We start from the raw sequence: 17,313 nt of genomic DNA, 5'->3' as shown, positions 1-17,313 counted from the left end.
GTATGGTTGAAGGTGATGGTGGTGAAGAGTAATGATTCTTTATGAACCAAGAGGAGGCAGCTAGAAGGTTATGTGGAGACTCCCAAGCAGGCAGGGGAGAAGGTTGAGGTAATTCCTAAAAACTGTATCACTCAACTTATTATTAGAGGTCTCCAGTGAGGGCCCAGATGAGACAGTCCTCAATCATTTTGAAGTGGAAGAACAAACATGATAGTAATGTGGTTTAAGTCCCCATCTCACATCAGCAAATTCTTAAGCTTGTGAAATGTTTCAATCTGTATTTTCTTTTGCAGTACATATGATGTACCTAAAGGGATTAATATGAGGAATGTATTGATCTAGAGGGAGAAATGTATTTCATGTGCCCTGTTTCAAATTTCATTTACTATGAACTAGGTCGTGGTTCAAAGAATAAGAACTTTCTGCAAAAAACGGAATCTCACTATGGGTGAACAATCAACAACCTTGTTTGCACACCAAGGCTGTTTCTGTTAAGTCTGCTGTTGGTATTGGTGTTGGTGTTACTCACCTTCCTTGCACAGATTTTTTTGCTGCCCCAGGCAACTTACCCTTCTTCAATAATACAGACAAAAGGTCAGAATCAAACATTTCCTAATCTACTACATACACCCTGGTATGGGGTTAAAGTAGGTAACGGGGATAGGGGAGGGATTGCCAGAAGCCTAGATACAGCTTCAAACAAGAGTCAAAGTTTCCACATACGAAAATCTACACTAGCCATTTGAGTATACAGGAAGGATGTGCTGCGATATTGGGGTTGGTGCGCACACACCCAACTTAGATCTATTAGGCCAATAAAGGATTGTATTATCTCTTGCAAGGACAAACATAACCCCAAAATCAAAAGAGGGTCAGACCGGGAGGCTTCGATCAACTGAGGTTTGGTCCTATTAGTTAAATGGAAGTGGACCTATAAGAACCCCATGGTGATTACTGTCAAGCAGCAAACCCACTCCCCTCAATTTTGACTGCATAGTTTCTAAAAAGCTATTTGTCATCACTCCACTATAAAAAAAACATACGGCAAAGAATACAAAGTGTCTTCTTGTGATTAGGAATGCAATGGTGTGGAGACGTTACTAATGTTGGTTAATATTTCATACTTGACAACAGATTTGAGATTTCCAAATACTATTTTGACAGTGAACTAGATTAAAACACTGTAAAATTCCATGTATATAATGTATATAATAAGCATCTAATCCATCTTTAAAAAATTGTTGACAATTCTGTGAATTATCATGGGCATGTAAGAGACAAATAGTGGTCTAGAAGTGAACATGATGACGATTGAATCTTTTCTGCTAAAGTAGTACCTTTGTTTTCTTTCTAATAAATACATTTTTTACAGTTTTCTAAAAGTGGTCTTTCCAGAGCGAGTACAGATAATATTTCATGCAGTTTTAATGAAATTCACAATATCATCCACTGCTAGTTTTGCAGATGGGAATGCAAGTAAGCTGCCATTGAAAAAGCTGATCTCTCCATAGAAGCCATCTCTCATGTGGTACCAGGTCACAGGAACTCAACTGTTCTTGAGTCTCTTCTTGTACAGAAGTCCATAATCTTTAAGCACATCATATTCACATGTCAAAATGTAAGCCTTCGGTAGACTGCAGATGATGAAATCACCAGAAAGAAGTGGCGAAGAAGCCATTTCAAATGCATCCTCTGCCTCTCAACTGACTGTATAAGGCGTATAACCTCTTACTTAAAACTCCTCAGGGATATTATCAGAACTCAGACATTTTAGAAACTTTTGTTTTTGTCATCTGGGACATGCTCACCGTCTAATACTTCATCAATCAGAGAAATATCCCCATTGAGGTATTGCATAACATAGAACGCAGCACGTTTCCGGTACAAAATGGGGACAGAGCAGTTCTGCTGGTAGGATGGCAGATTGAAGTCTGCCATCTGGGTCAGTGGGTAGATGAGGACCTGAGCACATGGCTTTACAAGATCCTTACTGTTCACCAGCCCTTGACAACCTGCAGAAGCGAGGGTGACCCCACCACTGTCCCCACTAATAACGACCAAGAAAGGATCCACTCCATAGTCCTCTGCCATCTTCAGAAAAGGCACTGTGGCCTTTAAGTAGTCTTCATAGCGAGCGGGATATCTGTGCTCTGGTGACAATGGAAATCCAACTGACAGAACCACAGATTCGGCCTTCCATGATATGTAACAACACAGATGGTCATACGAATCAATGCTTCCGAACATCCAGCCACCTCCACAATAGAACATGATTACTTTCTGTCGACCAGAGGATGGTGATTTAGGTCGGTAAACTCTTACTGGGATCTCATCAAACTGCAAATCTTTGATGAAGAGTTTGGAGTCCTTACCCACATTTTCTCATACGAGATGTTCTCTTACATATCGAGTAAAGGTGACTTGGCAACAAACACCTAGATTTTGGAAAATCTTAGTGACCACTGCCGTGCTTATCATCGTGCTGCAAATGATTCTCCGCTTCCCAGGGTGGGATAGCCCAGGAGGGAAGTCTGAATTTACAGATTCAAAATAAATCACCCTGGCTACCCGAAGGAAGAACAGCAAGATCAGCACGATGACCGGAATCCCCAGTGCAACAATTCCCAACCCACGTTGCCTGCTCGTGAACAAGAACAGCTGCCCTCTCCGACAGCACTTGTTACTTCCTGGTCACAGTTTGCATGTCAACCGTCCCCCCCTATACTCATTGAAAAGCACATTACAACTAACATTACCCTAAGATAGGCCATATATCCCCTATCCTGCTGCTTACCATTCGCTAATATAGGGCAACATATTTCAGGGTGTATGGCCAAACACAGGGCTATATGTGCACCAATACAGATTCTAAAGGAACATCACATAAGCATGATGTGGCCTATGTCCAGTTCACATATTAGGGAAATACCCAGACTCACATAATCCAACTGCGGCATAAGCCCATAATGATAGGTACACTACAACACTATGTACTGTGCAAATCTACAATCACACCATTATTAATATTATTAATATTATGTGAGATTTGTAGAGCACGTAGCTGCCCTAAGGCTTCCCAGCGCTAAGAGACAGGGTGCAGATAAAGTCTGGGAGAAGATTAGAAATGCCTCTTGAACAGCCACATTTTTATTGATTTCCAGAATTCTAGTTCCTTGTCCAGGGTCTGACATTCCCTCTGTAGGGAATTTCAGAGTTTGGGAGCCAGGTGGAAGAAGGATCTCCCCCCACCTCACTTTACTGGCAGCAGTTCATTTTAGAAGTCTCTCCCCCCTCGATCTCAGGTTCCTATTTATGACATATGGGGACACCAGATTTCTGATTTCTCTAGGGCCCTTGTTGTGCAGGGCTCTGTGCGTTATAATTAATGTCTTAAACTTGATTCTGGCCTCCATCGGGAGCCAAAGTAGCCCCTTCAGGTGCTTTTTGGCGGACTTCTGAGCTGTGGCCTTTGACAGCAGTCTGGCTGCCACATTCTGGACCACCTGAAGTCTGTTGGTCAGATACTTTAGCGCACCTAGAAATAGTGAGTTTCCATAGTCCAGGCTTGATGTGACCAAAGCATGGGCTATAGTCTTTCTAAGCTGTATTGGGATTCGATCTAGGATTTTCCGGAGACTTCTAAGTAATTCAAAGCTGGTACCTGTGACTTTCTTAGCTTGGGCCATCATTGAGAGGTCCTTTTCTAGCCAGAAGCCTAAGTTTTTAATGTGGTCTTTAGGCATAGGCGGGCTGCCTAGACAGTCCATCCAGCTTATAGAAGACCTAGGGATTGTCTTATTACCGAGGATCATTAGCTCCGTTTTGTCCCTGTTTAGTTTTAAGCAGCTCTTAGTCATCCATTCCATGACTTTTTTCATGCAGGGTGATAATCTATCGGAATCCCTGTTGGTTCTAGGGTCTAAAGAGATCACCAGCTGCGTGTCGTCGGTGTAGCACGTCATCGAGATATCAAAGACCAGGGCAATCTGAGACAGTGGCTCCTGATATACATTAAACAGCATGGGGCTTAACAAGGAGCCCTGTGGCACCCCACACTTTAATTACATTGTTTTCGATAGAGTGGTGTTTTCCTGGACTTGGAATGTTCCTCCCTCCAGGAACGAGGTGAGCCACTGTAGCATAGTGCCTTGTACCCCAATAGCCGAGAGTCTGCTTCGCAAGGAGTGGTGGTCCACCGTTTTGAAGGCCGCACTCAGGTCCAGGAGGACTAAGGCTGCTGAGCTTCCCCGATCCAGTGACATTCTGAGTTCCTCCACCACTGTCAAATGAGCAGACTCTGTGCTATGTTAGGCACGGAATCAAATCTGGGTGGGGTGGAGACAGTGATTTGTTTCAAGGAACTCAGCCAGAGATTTATTGACGTGTTTTTCCAAGAGATTGCCTACAAACGGCAGCAAGGATATGGGGCCGTAATTCTCTAGTTGCGCTGGATCTGCATTCTTTCTTTTTAGCAGGGGTTTAATTATAGTGTGTTTCCAGGCTGCTGGGACCATGCTCATCTCCAAAGACTGGTTCATGATCTTAATTAGAGAAGGAAGGATGGCGGGTGTGACTGTTTTAAGGAAGTGTGGTGGGGCTGGGTCAAGTGGTGATCCGGACTTCACTTTGGCCATCAATGTTTCAACCTCCTCTGACTCAACTAACTGGAGGTTAGTGAAAATGTTCGATGGGGAAGCTACCACCTGGTCCTTTTTCCTCCTTGTGGCATTTTCTCCACCTGCACTAAAGGAGCTGTAAATGCTCGTAACTTTGGAGAGGAAGTAGTTGGCTAAATCGTTACACCTCTCTTCCGAGGTCTCTGTAGGGTGAAGGTCATGGGCTGGGGAGGTTAAATCCTTGACTACCACAAACAATTCATTTGAGGAGTTCTCAGCCAAGCTAATTTTCTCCTCAAAGAACTTGGCCTGAGTTTCTTTAGTACCTTTGTGGTAGATTCTGATGGCTAATTTATACAAGGTTTTAATTTGTGGGTCGTAGTTTTTCCTCTAGTCCTTTTCCCTTTTTTGAAGATTTTCTTAAACACTAGCATTAGGGGGTTGAACAATCCCTCCGGCCTGGGTCTGGCTTTAGCTTTGTAGGAGACTTTGGGGACTACTTTATTTAAAGATTGGGTAATCCAGGTTTGCCAGGCTAAGTATGCTTCCTCCACTGTTACTGGCATATTAGTATTTAGTGTATTTGTTTCTACCAGGGCATTCCCCCATGCCTCTGCGTTGAGCTTAGCCCAGCACTGTTTCTTTATCTTGTCCTTGGCGGAAGCCCCCTGCTGGCCACTGCCTTTCTTCCCTATGTAAAAAGGAATATAGTGGTGGTCTGACCACAGGACTGGTATTGATGGTGCGACTTGGATGTTGGAGTTGTTTGTAATGACTAGGTCCTGTATATGTCCCTTGGAATGTGTGGCACCCAGTACCAACTGGGTAAGTTGTAGAGCCTCAAGGTTGGACAGCTGTCTTTTAACACTAGGGAGGTTTTGGTCCTCCATATGTAGATTTAGATCTCCTATTTTGGTAGTGTTAGCTTTCTTTAGTGTTACGCTGGCGAGTGAGTCCAATAGACTTTCCAGGAACTCACCATAAGGGCCAGGTGGTCTGTAAATTAGGAGCTCTGAAAAGGTGTAATTGGGTGATAAAGATATTGCAAATTGGAGACACTCGCACCTTTTGATCAGGAAGGTCTCAGTGGTGCGGTCGTATTTGCTTTTATCAAGATGGCCAGACCCCTCCCTACCTGCCTGATCCGGTCCAATCTGAGAATTTTATAGCCTGGGGCAGGGCCATTATTATGTCAGGGGAGGAGCATTCTGAAAGTCAGCTTTCTGTGATAAACAGGGCATCTAGGGGGGTCTCCTTTAACAGTAAGCAGATTTCTGTTTTATACTTGGGCAGAGACCGACAATGAATCAACCTTAGCTTCCAGGCCTGTGGCTCCTTTACTGCCTCGGGCTTGCTCAACCCTGTCTCTGAAGGTCCTTTTAACTCTAGGGTGCAATGTTGACAGCACTTACCTAAAGATGACTCGCCCGCAAACTCCCAGCCCCTATCACATCTGGCTTCCTTTGGTTTATTGAGGTTCTGTAATTCCTTACCCGAGTAGGTAATCCTTGAGATTTGTACAGAGATCCTGGCCCCTGGTCCCGGCCAGGCGCGGACGGGCGCAGATGGGCTTGCCTTTGGCGCACCAACGGCGCGTCTGCTGTGCGCCCACAGCCCGGCCTCCAAGTAAGGATACCAGGCTATAACTAGCATTCATGTCATAACTAGCATTCAAGTTGTGTGCCAACCATTCATGTACCATATGCTGGGTCCACATGCAACTAACATATACAACAATTGTATCTTTATAAGGACAGAAACACATTGTAACTTACTGAGCCATGTCATGGACCCACACACACCATCTGCATGATGTACCCAAATCATTTCAAAGTAATGACTAACATCAAAATTTGAATGCACTGGCAGATACATTACATAGACACCTTGCCTAACAGGAATATCTAAATAAAGGGGAGTCCCGGAAGAGAACAGGGCCAGGACACATTCAGAAGCATACCTTCCTCACACTCACCGTAGGCACAGGACATGTATAATATGAGTAAACTGCCTTGAAAGGGTATTGGCATAAAGTGGCAGCCATCTGTGGCAATGTTGTCATTGCAAATCGTTAATCAGATCTATTGAAGGCATAGACATTGGTCCACCACTATTAAGACACTTACATCAATTGTTCCAGTACTCTGTGTACACATATGTGGCTAAAGTCACTACCATGTAGGAAGAGTCCTTACACATCCAGGTGAATTGAAAAGACAGTTGTCTTTCAACCCATTACATATATATGCAGCATGCTTTTCTAACACTGTTGAACTTTGCCACATGTGCGCACTATGTTGACATCTTTAAGCAGAAACTATGAGGAAATCTAATTTCAAATTCAAAGGTTTGTGACTTCATGCCACACTCCTAGACAAACCTAATGTTGTTACTGTTACCCAGCCAATGTAGGCAAAACATTTTATACTACATCATAACACAGTGCTCATACTCCATGGTCCATATGCAATTCATGTCATACTAACATTGTTGTATACTTACATCATAAATTATACATGAATTACAGTTAACAACAATTCCATTTTTGAGACACACAAATACCAAAAGAAAATTAAAGCATGCTCTATTCAGCATATATCATGCTCTCAATGAAGAAAATGAAAATGGCCATTCCAAATGTGTTTGACATATGGGCCACAAATTTCTTGCCCATCAACACTTGCCTACACTTGTCCTGCAAAGGGACACCTCCCCCAGGAAGGGCATCTAGGGGACAGGCCAGTCACCAAAAGGATAAGACTAGGGAGGAGTGGGTCGGTCTTTTGGAGGGCTGGAATCAGGAGGGGGGTGGGACAAGGTCCGTGGGAGGCATACATGGAGGGGGTGTGGGACAACCTCAGTGGGAAGGGGTGGTGGTCTGGGCTTCAGAATTTTGGGAATTTTTTAATGCTGAAGGGTTTGGAAGTGAATAGGGAGGGGTGTTGTTTTTTTAGATTTAGATTTTTAGGGGTTTTGAGGTACTGGGGTGTGATGCGGAAAGGGAACTTTGGGTTTCAGGAGGAGTTTTTTTTAACAAGGAGCTTTCCTCTTCTGGGAATCAAGGGCGGGGAATCTTCTTTTTTTTAGGTGGTTGGGTTGGTGTTTTTGCAGGGTGGAAGGGCATGGCATGGGTCGCAGGTTCTTCTTCTTAGGTTTGGGAGGGAAAAGGTCAAGGGCAATGAGGTGGATTTTTTGGGCAGAGTAGGTATGAGAAGAGTAAAGAGTAGGGGCTGAGGAGGCAGAGGGTTGTGAGGTATGTGGCCTGTCTGTGGATGCTGGTGTGGTATCTGTTGTTTCTGTGTGTGATGGTGTGCTGTCTGCCTGTTTTCCTGTATGTGAGACATGTTGTACAGTGGGTGTTGTGTCTGATGGCATTTCTGTGGAAGTGAGTGAGATGTCTGTCTTGTGAGTGTATGTTTGCCCTTCTCTCTGTGTGTTTGTGTGCTGTGTGTGGATGTTGATGAGGATGCATGTTTAGGTTCGCATGTGCTTTGGTCAGGAAGGGAAATCGGGACTATGGATGGGAAAGAGGCAGTAAGGGAGTGGGAAATCTACATTAGGGCTAATGCTGCAGTCAGTGTGGAGGCTAGAGCGTGATTAGATCTCTGTAGGGAAGACATTTCAGAGTGAATGCCCTTCAGCAAAGATACCATCTGGGTAAGGTGATTGGTATGCATCTGGATGACATTCAGCACTGCTGTTTATCCCACAAAGGTTGCTGAGGTTGAAAATATCTAAAAAGAAGGAAAGTTAACACTTTACTTGTTCATGAAGGAATGTGATCAGTATTTGCTGCTTACAGTTATTGTGTAACTCGGCCACAAGCAAGCAACATTATATGTTTATGAGAGAAGGACAGAGATTCACAGATGTGCATTGCCTAATCTGCTTCACATAAGCTTAAGGGACGGATACTGGGGGTTGTGTCAGCTTCGCTCCTAGCTGTACAGTTTAAGTCAGCCTTCAAAGTGCTGAGTTATTGATGAACTGTTCAGCTGATCTCAATTAAAATTCACGAAGAATAACATGAAGATGCTGACTTGAAAATAAGTTTGAAACAGATATTGATGAATTATCTGGTCCCCTGCTGGATGAGAGTTTTATCATTCAACACTAATTAACCTCTCCCTTTAAGCATCAGAGGAGAGGAAACCAGTAGTAAATTGAATACAATTTATACTACAGATACAATCTTTAATAAAGAAATTATTGATTTTAACAATGATATAATGAAATGTTTTCATTTAATTCCTGGAATAGTTAATATAAAGTGCTTTGGAAAAACCCTCTAGTTATTGTATCAATGCATGTCCTTTATACACTGCAAATAAATTCAGTAAAATTCATTCAGTTTATTTGTGTAATGGGTTACAAATGCTTAAAGCATTCCTTGCCCATGATAACGAATGTAAGAACATTTAAACTGTGTGTCAGTGAACAGGCCGTTAATGTTTTCTACCTATGCAGTGGACCAATGCACATTCTCCTAAACATTCTTGCCATATGAAGTGTTAGTAAATTTATGTTGTCGGACCTATTTTAATTGTGATATAGTTTAGTGTAACAACAATTGTTTCAAATATATTGGACAAATTCTTAATTTTTTTCTGTAAAATAGGATTCTTTGGTGCAGTTAGTCTCACCTTCAAAGTAAAAGAAGCCAGCTCAAGGATGTAAGATCAGGCACATAAAATTAGTATGTTTAGATGTTTAACAATTCTTATAAGTAGTTACTTAGTTGAAAGCACATAAGGCCTGATTTTGATGTCGGGCGGAAAGCCTCCGACCATCTGCCGGGAGCTTTCCGCCCGTAATTATAGGTTTCAGTCCAACAGCCTTATTAGGAAGACGGCGATTGGAATGAAACCTGCAGCAGGATTACAACGCCCTTCCGATGGGCTCAAGGAGCTTTTTCGGAAGGCACCATAATCCCCTAATGACGGTCGAGCTAGGGTCTGCTCCGCTGTAGGGATTATGATGGCACTTTCTGCCTGCCCTTTCATGGCGGTCCATCTGTAATAAAAAAGGCAGGTAGAAAGTGACTTTGGGGACCCCTAGCAGGGCCCTCTTCTCCCCGGTCCTCCACTTTGGAGTCTGTGATGTCCTCTTCTAAACATCCCTGCACACAGTGTAGGGATGCTTCTAAACATCCAGCTCGCAATGGCAGCTTGTGCGTATGGGCCTTTTCCACCTACCGCACTAGCTGCCATAGTAAAATGGATGTTTCTGACCTCTTTGAGGCACTGTTCTGCTGTTGTCAGCATTTCTGGGATCAACTTCCACTGTGCTGCAACGGGCGGGTTATGCAGCTGCCGATCCATTGTGTTTCCAGTTGTGAGACTGTGTTCCTCACTAGAGTCTGGTGGTGCCCTTTCGCGCCGTTTTTTCCAGCTGCTGCATGAGGGTTACATTTAGAGTTGTCACAAGGGCTTTGGCTTCTCTGAGGCTGAGAGCGTCTGCTCATGAGGTTAACGCAGGACCAGGAATCAGCTTACGTCGGCTTCTCTTGCAATGCGTTCTAGTGGTTGGCCCAGCAGTCAGTCAGAGTACTTTATTCAACTCAAAAAGAGCCATAAAAGATTACACACACATATTTTCATTAAAAACAGCAGATCGGCATAGACAGAAAATACAAATTAATAAAAATGCCTAGTATTTGCTACGAATCTTAAAAACAGTAAAAAGATAATTTAGAATACCATATATAATCTCACTAGTTCCTAGGGAGAGTGAATATTCCATTGCCAATGTATGAGTTCTAATCCCTGCAGCAAGCAATAGTGGGTGAATAAACTGCCTCCTCTGAGAGGAATAAAATCTACAAAATAAGATGAAGTGCGTAGTGCTTTGACATAAACAACTGTCACAGGGACAAACAGGAATTGAGGCAAACTATGAGCCTGGAATAGGGAAAGCAATTGAAACATGTTTAGTTTCTAAATGAAGCCTAGTTAGCAAAAATGTCTGCCTCTCATTTAGGTCTATTTGCAAATACAGTGCAGGTTCACTTTGTGGCTGAGAGAAAGAGTGTTGGGATTTGTATAGTATTCTGTGACACCCAACTTGGCAAAAATAATTGTAACAAACCTTATGCAGGGTATATCTAAACTGTTATCCAGTTGGCCCAGCTACGCAACGTACATACCTTTTGTGACTAGCGTGAAACGGGAACGGATGTCTGGAAACATGTCACTCAGCTGGCCTGACATCATCGTGAGATCTTCAGAACATTATCTGTGCAGTGGATTGTGGTGATTAGCACACCTTTTCTTCATTCCACTTTGGATGTCTTGTGCAGATGTAGTGATTTACACACCCTTTTTCCGTAAATAAAATTTGTATAGTGTGGGCACTTTTGCAATGTGCACATACCAATAGTTGAGCAGCGTATTGCACATTTTCCGTTACATGAGCATTTTGACCACCTTTCTTTTTTTTCCGCTTCACTCGTTCAAAGGGTGGATTGTGGTGATTTGCTCATCTCATGTATGTTATTTTCACTGGTTACTGTACACATTGTTTGGTACACATCTTATAGGCTCTTTGCTTAATTTTTTACAGCTGTGCTGTCATTGCATTCTATTGCGCTCGTTATTTTGAGAAACACTCATAACATGCAGCAAAGTATAATTACTCCTCCAGCCTTTTTAGCAAACCCTGGGTCTCCTTATACACCAGAAACAAGCCAAAGCACGTAGCAACATGGATGCACCCTGACCCAGCGCAGTGGCCAACGCAAACCCCACAACCCCCATAGGCCATCAGCAAGGAACAACGGGGGCGGGGACAGCCGAGGAGAAGAGGGAGAGGAAGACGGGGTGCAGTCCGCAGCAAAACCAGATTAGCGTCATGGAGGTAACAGAACACTACCAGCAATTGACCCACAAGTAGACCACCTGGAATGCAGTCGAAGTGCCGAGGAGGCCAATCGAGGAGGCCAAGAGGCACTGGCAAGATGTGACAACCTAAATCAGGCACAAACCCGCTGCCAACAGGAAGGCTGCAACGGCGACAGGAGGTGGCAGTCCTGCACCAAAGGAGGAGCTGGAGGAAACCGAGGCCACAGTCATCAGTGTGGAGATGGTGCAAGGAGTAGGGAGTACGGACACAGCTCGAAAGGACCTGACACAACAACAACAGGGTGAGTAATGACCAGGGACTGGGGAACGGGGGGAGATGTGCACAATGGCACACATGCACAGCGAGGTGTAGCACACTGCACACCCACAATTACCCAGGATCATGTCCCTGATTCCCTTGGCACACTGCAGCACACACACATAGCAAGAACAGCACAGCCACATTGACGACAACGTGGAACAATGCACAAAGCCAACACCGCAGAACAGAGGACACAACTGGCTCTGCACATGCACAGAAACATACCTACTACATCTGACAGAGCAGGAAACTGTGAAATGAAAATGTACATGTACGACCGTCATGTAGTCCAAATGTACACTGACCCGAAGAAGAATCCAGCACCTCCCAAACTGTCACAATGTACATTATCATACAGTCTGCATGTAAACCAGTGCAATGTGCCAACATACATGTCAACACAATGTGAACATGCATCTCCCCTTCAGATTGCAGAGGGGCACACAACACCTACAGCAGAGCACAGAAGACAACACATCTGTGATGCCGGAGAGGACCACCACACCTTTGACACCGATGCCCTACAACAGCCCATGGACATCCCACGCAACCCACCACCAGGACTCGGGCAGCCAAGCTACTTAGAGGAGAACACTGAGCCTGCAACAGACTACACAGCAGGAAGCACCCGCAAGCACAGCCGGCCCACAACACTTCACCCACCCACACATGGCACCCCAATGCCATGTGTCAGCATGCGAAAAGGTGGCCCAACAGGTCTGGGTGTGCTCTGAACCTATGGAAGGCGAACTAGATTATATACGTTGGTGTCTACTACCCTTCAGGGACCAACTACATCCCACAAAGGAGACCCACACTGCCATAGAAACAAATGCAGATGCACATTTACAGTATACAACCACCCCCAGGGTCCCACACATATCAGTAACACAACCACGTTGGCTCTGCGTACTACGGCCCAGGCCACTCCCCATATGAATTGAGTGGGTGACGACAAAGCTACATGTCCAAGGTCAAACCCAATGCCTGCGGTGACATACCTGCAAGCGCTGTACACAGCACAAGGTAATGTTGTAGGGCCCTGGGCCCCCATGAATACAACATGACCACGGTGACACATGCAGAAATAATGTTGAACTGGCAGCGGACACGTGCGCCTAGCCCCTTTATTGGCAGGGCCACATGTACAGTGACACCTGTGCTTGATGTGTGTGGGGTGGGTGCAAGCCAGCCCTCAGGGAGTTGTTGGTGCTGGCAACAAATACAAAAGTTAACACAATGAATACGTAAATAGACAACACCAGCATCACAGGGACAACTGTGGAGCATCATGGAGGTAGCCTGAGCAAGTCCAGAGGGCACACAATGAGCAAACAGAAGTGTTAGTGAGTTGCAGTGCACTGAGGTCTGGGTACTACAGCTGAGCGCGCCCATATGAAGAAAAAGTCTCGGATTGTGTCCCTTCAAGATATTCCTGATACAGATGCAGTGGGGTTTGTTAGACCTGCATCATCTTCCTCATCAACATCCCAGGTCTCCCACACTGCTTGAGGTGACATCGCTGCTCAACCTCTCCACAGTACAAAACTCAATCAGTAACAGATGATGGCTTGCGGTGCACTGAGTCAGTGGCACCTGGAGTGCCTAGCAGGGTATCAGTCTGATGATGGCATCCCCGACAGGTGTGAGCAACTCCGTAAGTCTGTCAGGACCACCGTTAAACTCTGGCAGATGGCGGTTGGAGGTGGTCCTGGTGCTGGTGGCATGTGCCTCCTGCGGTGATGCGACGTCTCGGCCGGTCAGGACTTGATTTTGTGTGTGAGCCCTGGTGGACCGCAGTTGAGGCTGGAGGCAGCAGACAGCGCAGGGCCACAGACATATGGTGATGATGACCCTAAGGACATCGCCTCAGAGGCCATCCAATATCTCAGAAGAAGGAGTCCCGGACCTGACCAGCACAGAGTTAGTGGCCCCAGACGCACAGCGACCGGCACAGGCATCCTGCCATGGGACGGTGACTTCCGGTGCACTGAGGTAGGTCCACGCGCATTGTGCAGGTCCTCATCGATGTCGAAGGTGAATGTGGTGGAGTCTTGCGGGGGACAGAGGAAGTTGTCCTCCAGGGCATGATGCGGAAGGTCTGATATTATCCGGAAGCAGCAAATGGTGGAGTGGAAAGCGACAGCCTCGTTTTCACCACCAATTCGGTATCAGCTACAAGAGGATGAAGACTAGCCCCTAGTCCATAGACTCAGACGCCACCAATGTATGACCAGAGAGTGTCCATGAATGTCGGGGAACAGACGTAGTGGCACTGGTGCTGAGAGGGGATGCAGTCTGCGATGATGCCGGTACACTGATATGAACTCCGCAATCGCCAAATCAAGACTCTGTGACCTACTGGACCGCAGTGTAGGCCTGAGATAGCGGTCAGCAGTGGCCCACACCCACCAGTTGTTGGGATGCTATGCACATGGTAGCTGCCATCTTCCTTTTTGTGCATACATGGACAATGTATGATCAAGACTCAGTTCCGAATGTGTGACCTACTTGTCCGTAGTGTGGGCTGAAGGCAGTAGTCAGCAGTGACCTGTCATTGGCTTGCGATGCACAGAGTTAGTGACACCAGGGCAGTTGTCGGTAGTGTTCGATCACCTCCGAAATGATGATCCTATTCACTCCGGACTGCAACCCGTCATCCTCTTACGCCACTCCTTGCGTGCAATGATATGTATTCTGCCTTTGAATAATCGATGTTCAGTTCCAATTCTGTGACCTACTCTTTCCCAGCGTTGGCTGAGGGCAGTAGTCTGCGTAGGCCCACAAACACGTGTGGTTGTAATACTATGCTCAGACATGGTGGCACCACATTGAAGAGAGTATAGTGACATGAACTCTGCCTCAAATAATGTTCACTGCCATTAAGTAATCAAGACTCAGTTCCAAATGTGTGACCTACTTGACTATGGTGTAGGCCGGAGTCGGCAGTAGAGTACGTCAACGAGAAAGGAGTAAAGCGGGCCTGTGTCGTGGAGGCTGTGATGGTCTGAGAGGCTGCCAAGGTCGCAGGCCTTGGGCTTGGAGCTTGCGCAGGCACGTGGTGGGCCCTCCTTGACACACGCCGGTGTCGGTAGGTGATCAGTGTGGCCTGGCTGCACAGGGGCGGGCCTGACGGGTTCAGGGTCCAGTGGGCTTGGGACGGCAGGAGCACAGGATCCCAGGCAACTCCGCTCATGGGGATGGCATCGGCCTCGTGGTGTGAGGTGCCGCCCAGGCAGAGACATTGGGCCTTCCGGAAGAGGACCACGGCCAGGGTTATGTGCTTTTATTCACACCCCCACCCTGGCCTGGCATACGCCGGGCCATTCCACTCTGCTCACGCTTATGGGGGGGGACATAACAGGCAACAACTCCGCGAAACTCTCCCACTGGCTGTGGTGACATGGTTGCGTCCACTGTCCACTACACTCCATACACCAGAGGTGTATGTCGCCATGGATATGGGTATGTTTGGCATACTGCGGTCTGTCCAGCACATCTCCGCCACTCTTGGCATTGTGTACTTTCCCAATCATGCGTCTCCTGCATCCTTCACACATGCCTGGTTTCCACCTTTCCCCACATTTGGCTAATGTGTGGCTGAGGTGCCATGCCGTTGATTGCTCATGTTCACGGCTTGCCCAGGTTACCATTGTGAGTTGTTCTGTCGTGTCTGGTGGGTGGGCATGTTGTTTTGCATGTTGATTGCGATTTGTGACGTGTGCATTGCCAGGGTTGTGAGTTGCATAGTTGTGGAGTTGAGGTGAGTGTGGTGTTCATTTGGAACTTGCCAAGGGGCTGTGCATTTCCCTTGGTGCCATCCTGGGAACGCTGGTTGCTGCTGGAGTGTCAGAGGATGAAGGGACCATGCTCACTGGCTGGGTATTTGGAGACGAGATTGGTGGAGGTTCCACGGTGTTTGGATCTTGCCTGCACATTGATGTGAGACGTGTGTTTTCTGTTGCGGTGATTGTATGCTTTGTCGCTAGGGGCACAGGTAGGACATGTGTGCTGTGGATTGTCCCCAACACGTGCGTGCATCCAGCTATGGCGTATGGTCCTTGCTTGGTCTCCAGCGGATCCTGCGCATTGTGTTGTACGTATAGGGACTGGGATACCAGGCTGATGGGGATGTCCAGGACAGGTGTGAGGGACTTGGATGTGGCTGGCTGTGATACTCATCTGACTCTGACAGGTGTTGGTTGGGGGGTACCAGAGGCCAACAGGTGCAGCACAGCCAGCAGCTTTGAGTGGGGTGGGTTGTTGGTTGTCCGCTGTGTTGTTGCCGTTGGCCTGTTGGGCGTTGTTGGTCAGGATGCGTAGGATGGTTGTCCTTTTGTGCCTGTAGTGGGCAATGACATTGTCAGGTGTTGGGTCTGTGAGGCTGGTGCATTTCCTGGGGGTCCGCTGTCTTTGTCTGTGCAACCTCTGAGGTGGTCCGGGGGGGTTTCCGGGTGGGTGTAGGGGTCCTGGGGTGGTGGTGGTGGGTGTTGTGTCCCTCTTGGATGTCCGGGCCACATGACCAGTGGCTCCGTGGCATCTGTTGCCCTTCCGATGTGGCTGGGCTCCCTTTGTGGTGCTGGCTGTGGTCTGACTTTCCACCAGGTCAGAGCAGGTGTTATTTTCCTGCTGCTAACACGCCTTATCGCCTGTTTTGTGTTCTTATCGCAGTTCTGTCTTGTCGTTGGGAAAGTTGTGGAGTGGTGTTGATGCGGCTTTTGGCACGGGAACGCCTACTCTGCATCTCATTAGCGATATTAGCGGGGGTCAACTGTGGCGATTATTTTGCGGCTGCTATCGCAGATAAACTGGTGCTGTGGGCTGTTAACACCAGCTTGTGATTGGGGCGATAAGTTTATCGCAACTTTGGCTGCAATAAAGTGCCGTTAACTCGGCGATAGATCCTTGTGAATATCCCCCTAAGAGTGAGAAGATTCATGAAAAGGTTTTGACCACAGTTGCCCTAACCGTGGACAAATGAGTGGAGACTGCTAGTAGCATTGAAGCTACTACCAGTTATTTGGCACAAATGTTTTACGGGACACAAGTGCATGCTATTTGGATGGGGGAATCCATGAAGCGTAAGGACAAGAAAGGGGACTTTAAGAAGAAAATCATAGAATGCACCATTGGTGGGAACAGGAATCATCTTGGAAAATCCCTGAGGTGTCTAGCTGTAGACAAAATGTGTGCAAAATGTAGGTCAAGGTGGCATTCTGTGAAGGTGTGCATCTGGTAACCTGAGCTATAGTTCCAAACAAATCCATGTATTTGAAAATGCTAGCCATAAGAGTGATGCATCTGAAGAAATGGATGATGAAAATGGTGCATTTCGTGTTCAAGAGGGTGGTGATGACCTAGACAAAAATGTGACGCAAGTTGAATCGAGAAAAGTCAATAGACCATATTGTTTGTTAAATGTTGCTGATGTTGCGATTAATATGATAAATGCAAAAATAACAATGTCATACATTCACCCCAGTACAGAGATCTGGACCTAAATCCATCGTTTTTTTGCTCACCATGCCATTTCAGT

General features: G+C 46.3%; 1 pseudogene; it reads right to left on the bottom strand.

Moving 5' to 3' along the window:
* Positions 1-1,414: 1,414 nt before the first annotated feature.
* On the bottom strand, positions 1,415-3,962 carry LOC146862915 (arylacetamide deacetylase-like 4 pseudogene; annotated as a pseudogene).
* Between the last annotated feature and the right edge of the window lie 13,351 nt (positions 3,963-17,313).

The sequence above is a fragment of the Triturus cristatus genome, chromosome 2_2 (assembly GCF_964204655.1).
Source record: "Triturus cristatus chromosome 2_2, aTriCri1.1, whole genome shotgun sequence".
NCBI classification, from domain to species: domain Eukaryota; kingdom Metazoa; phylum Chordata; class Amphibia; order Caudata; family Salamandridae; genus Triturus; species Triturus cristatus.
The sequence above is the reverse complement of the archived record's forward strand: the minus strand, read 5'-3'. Positions and strand labels throughout refer to the sequence as shown.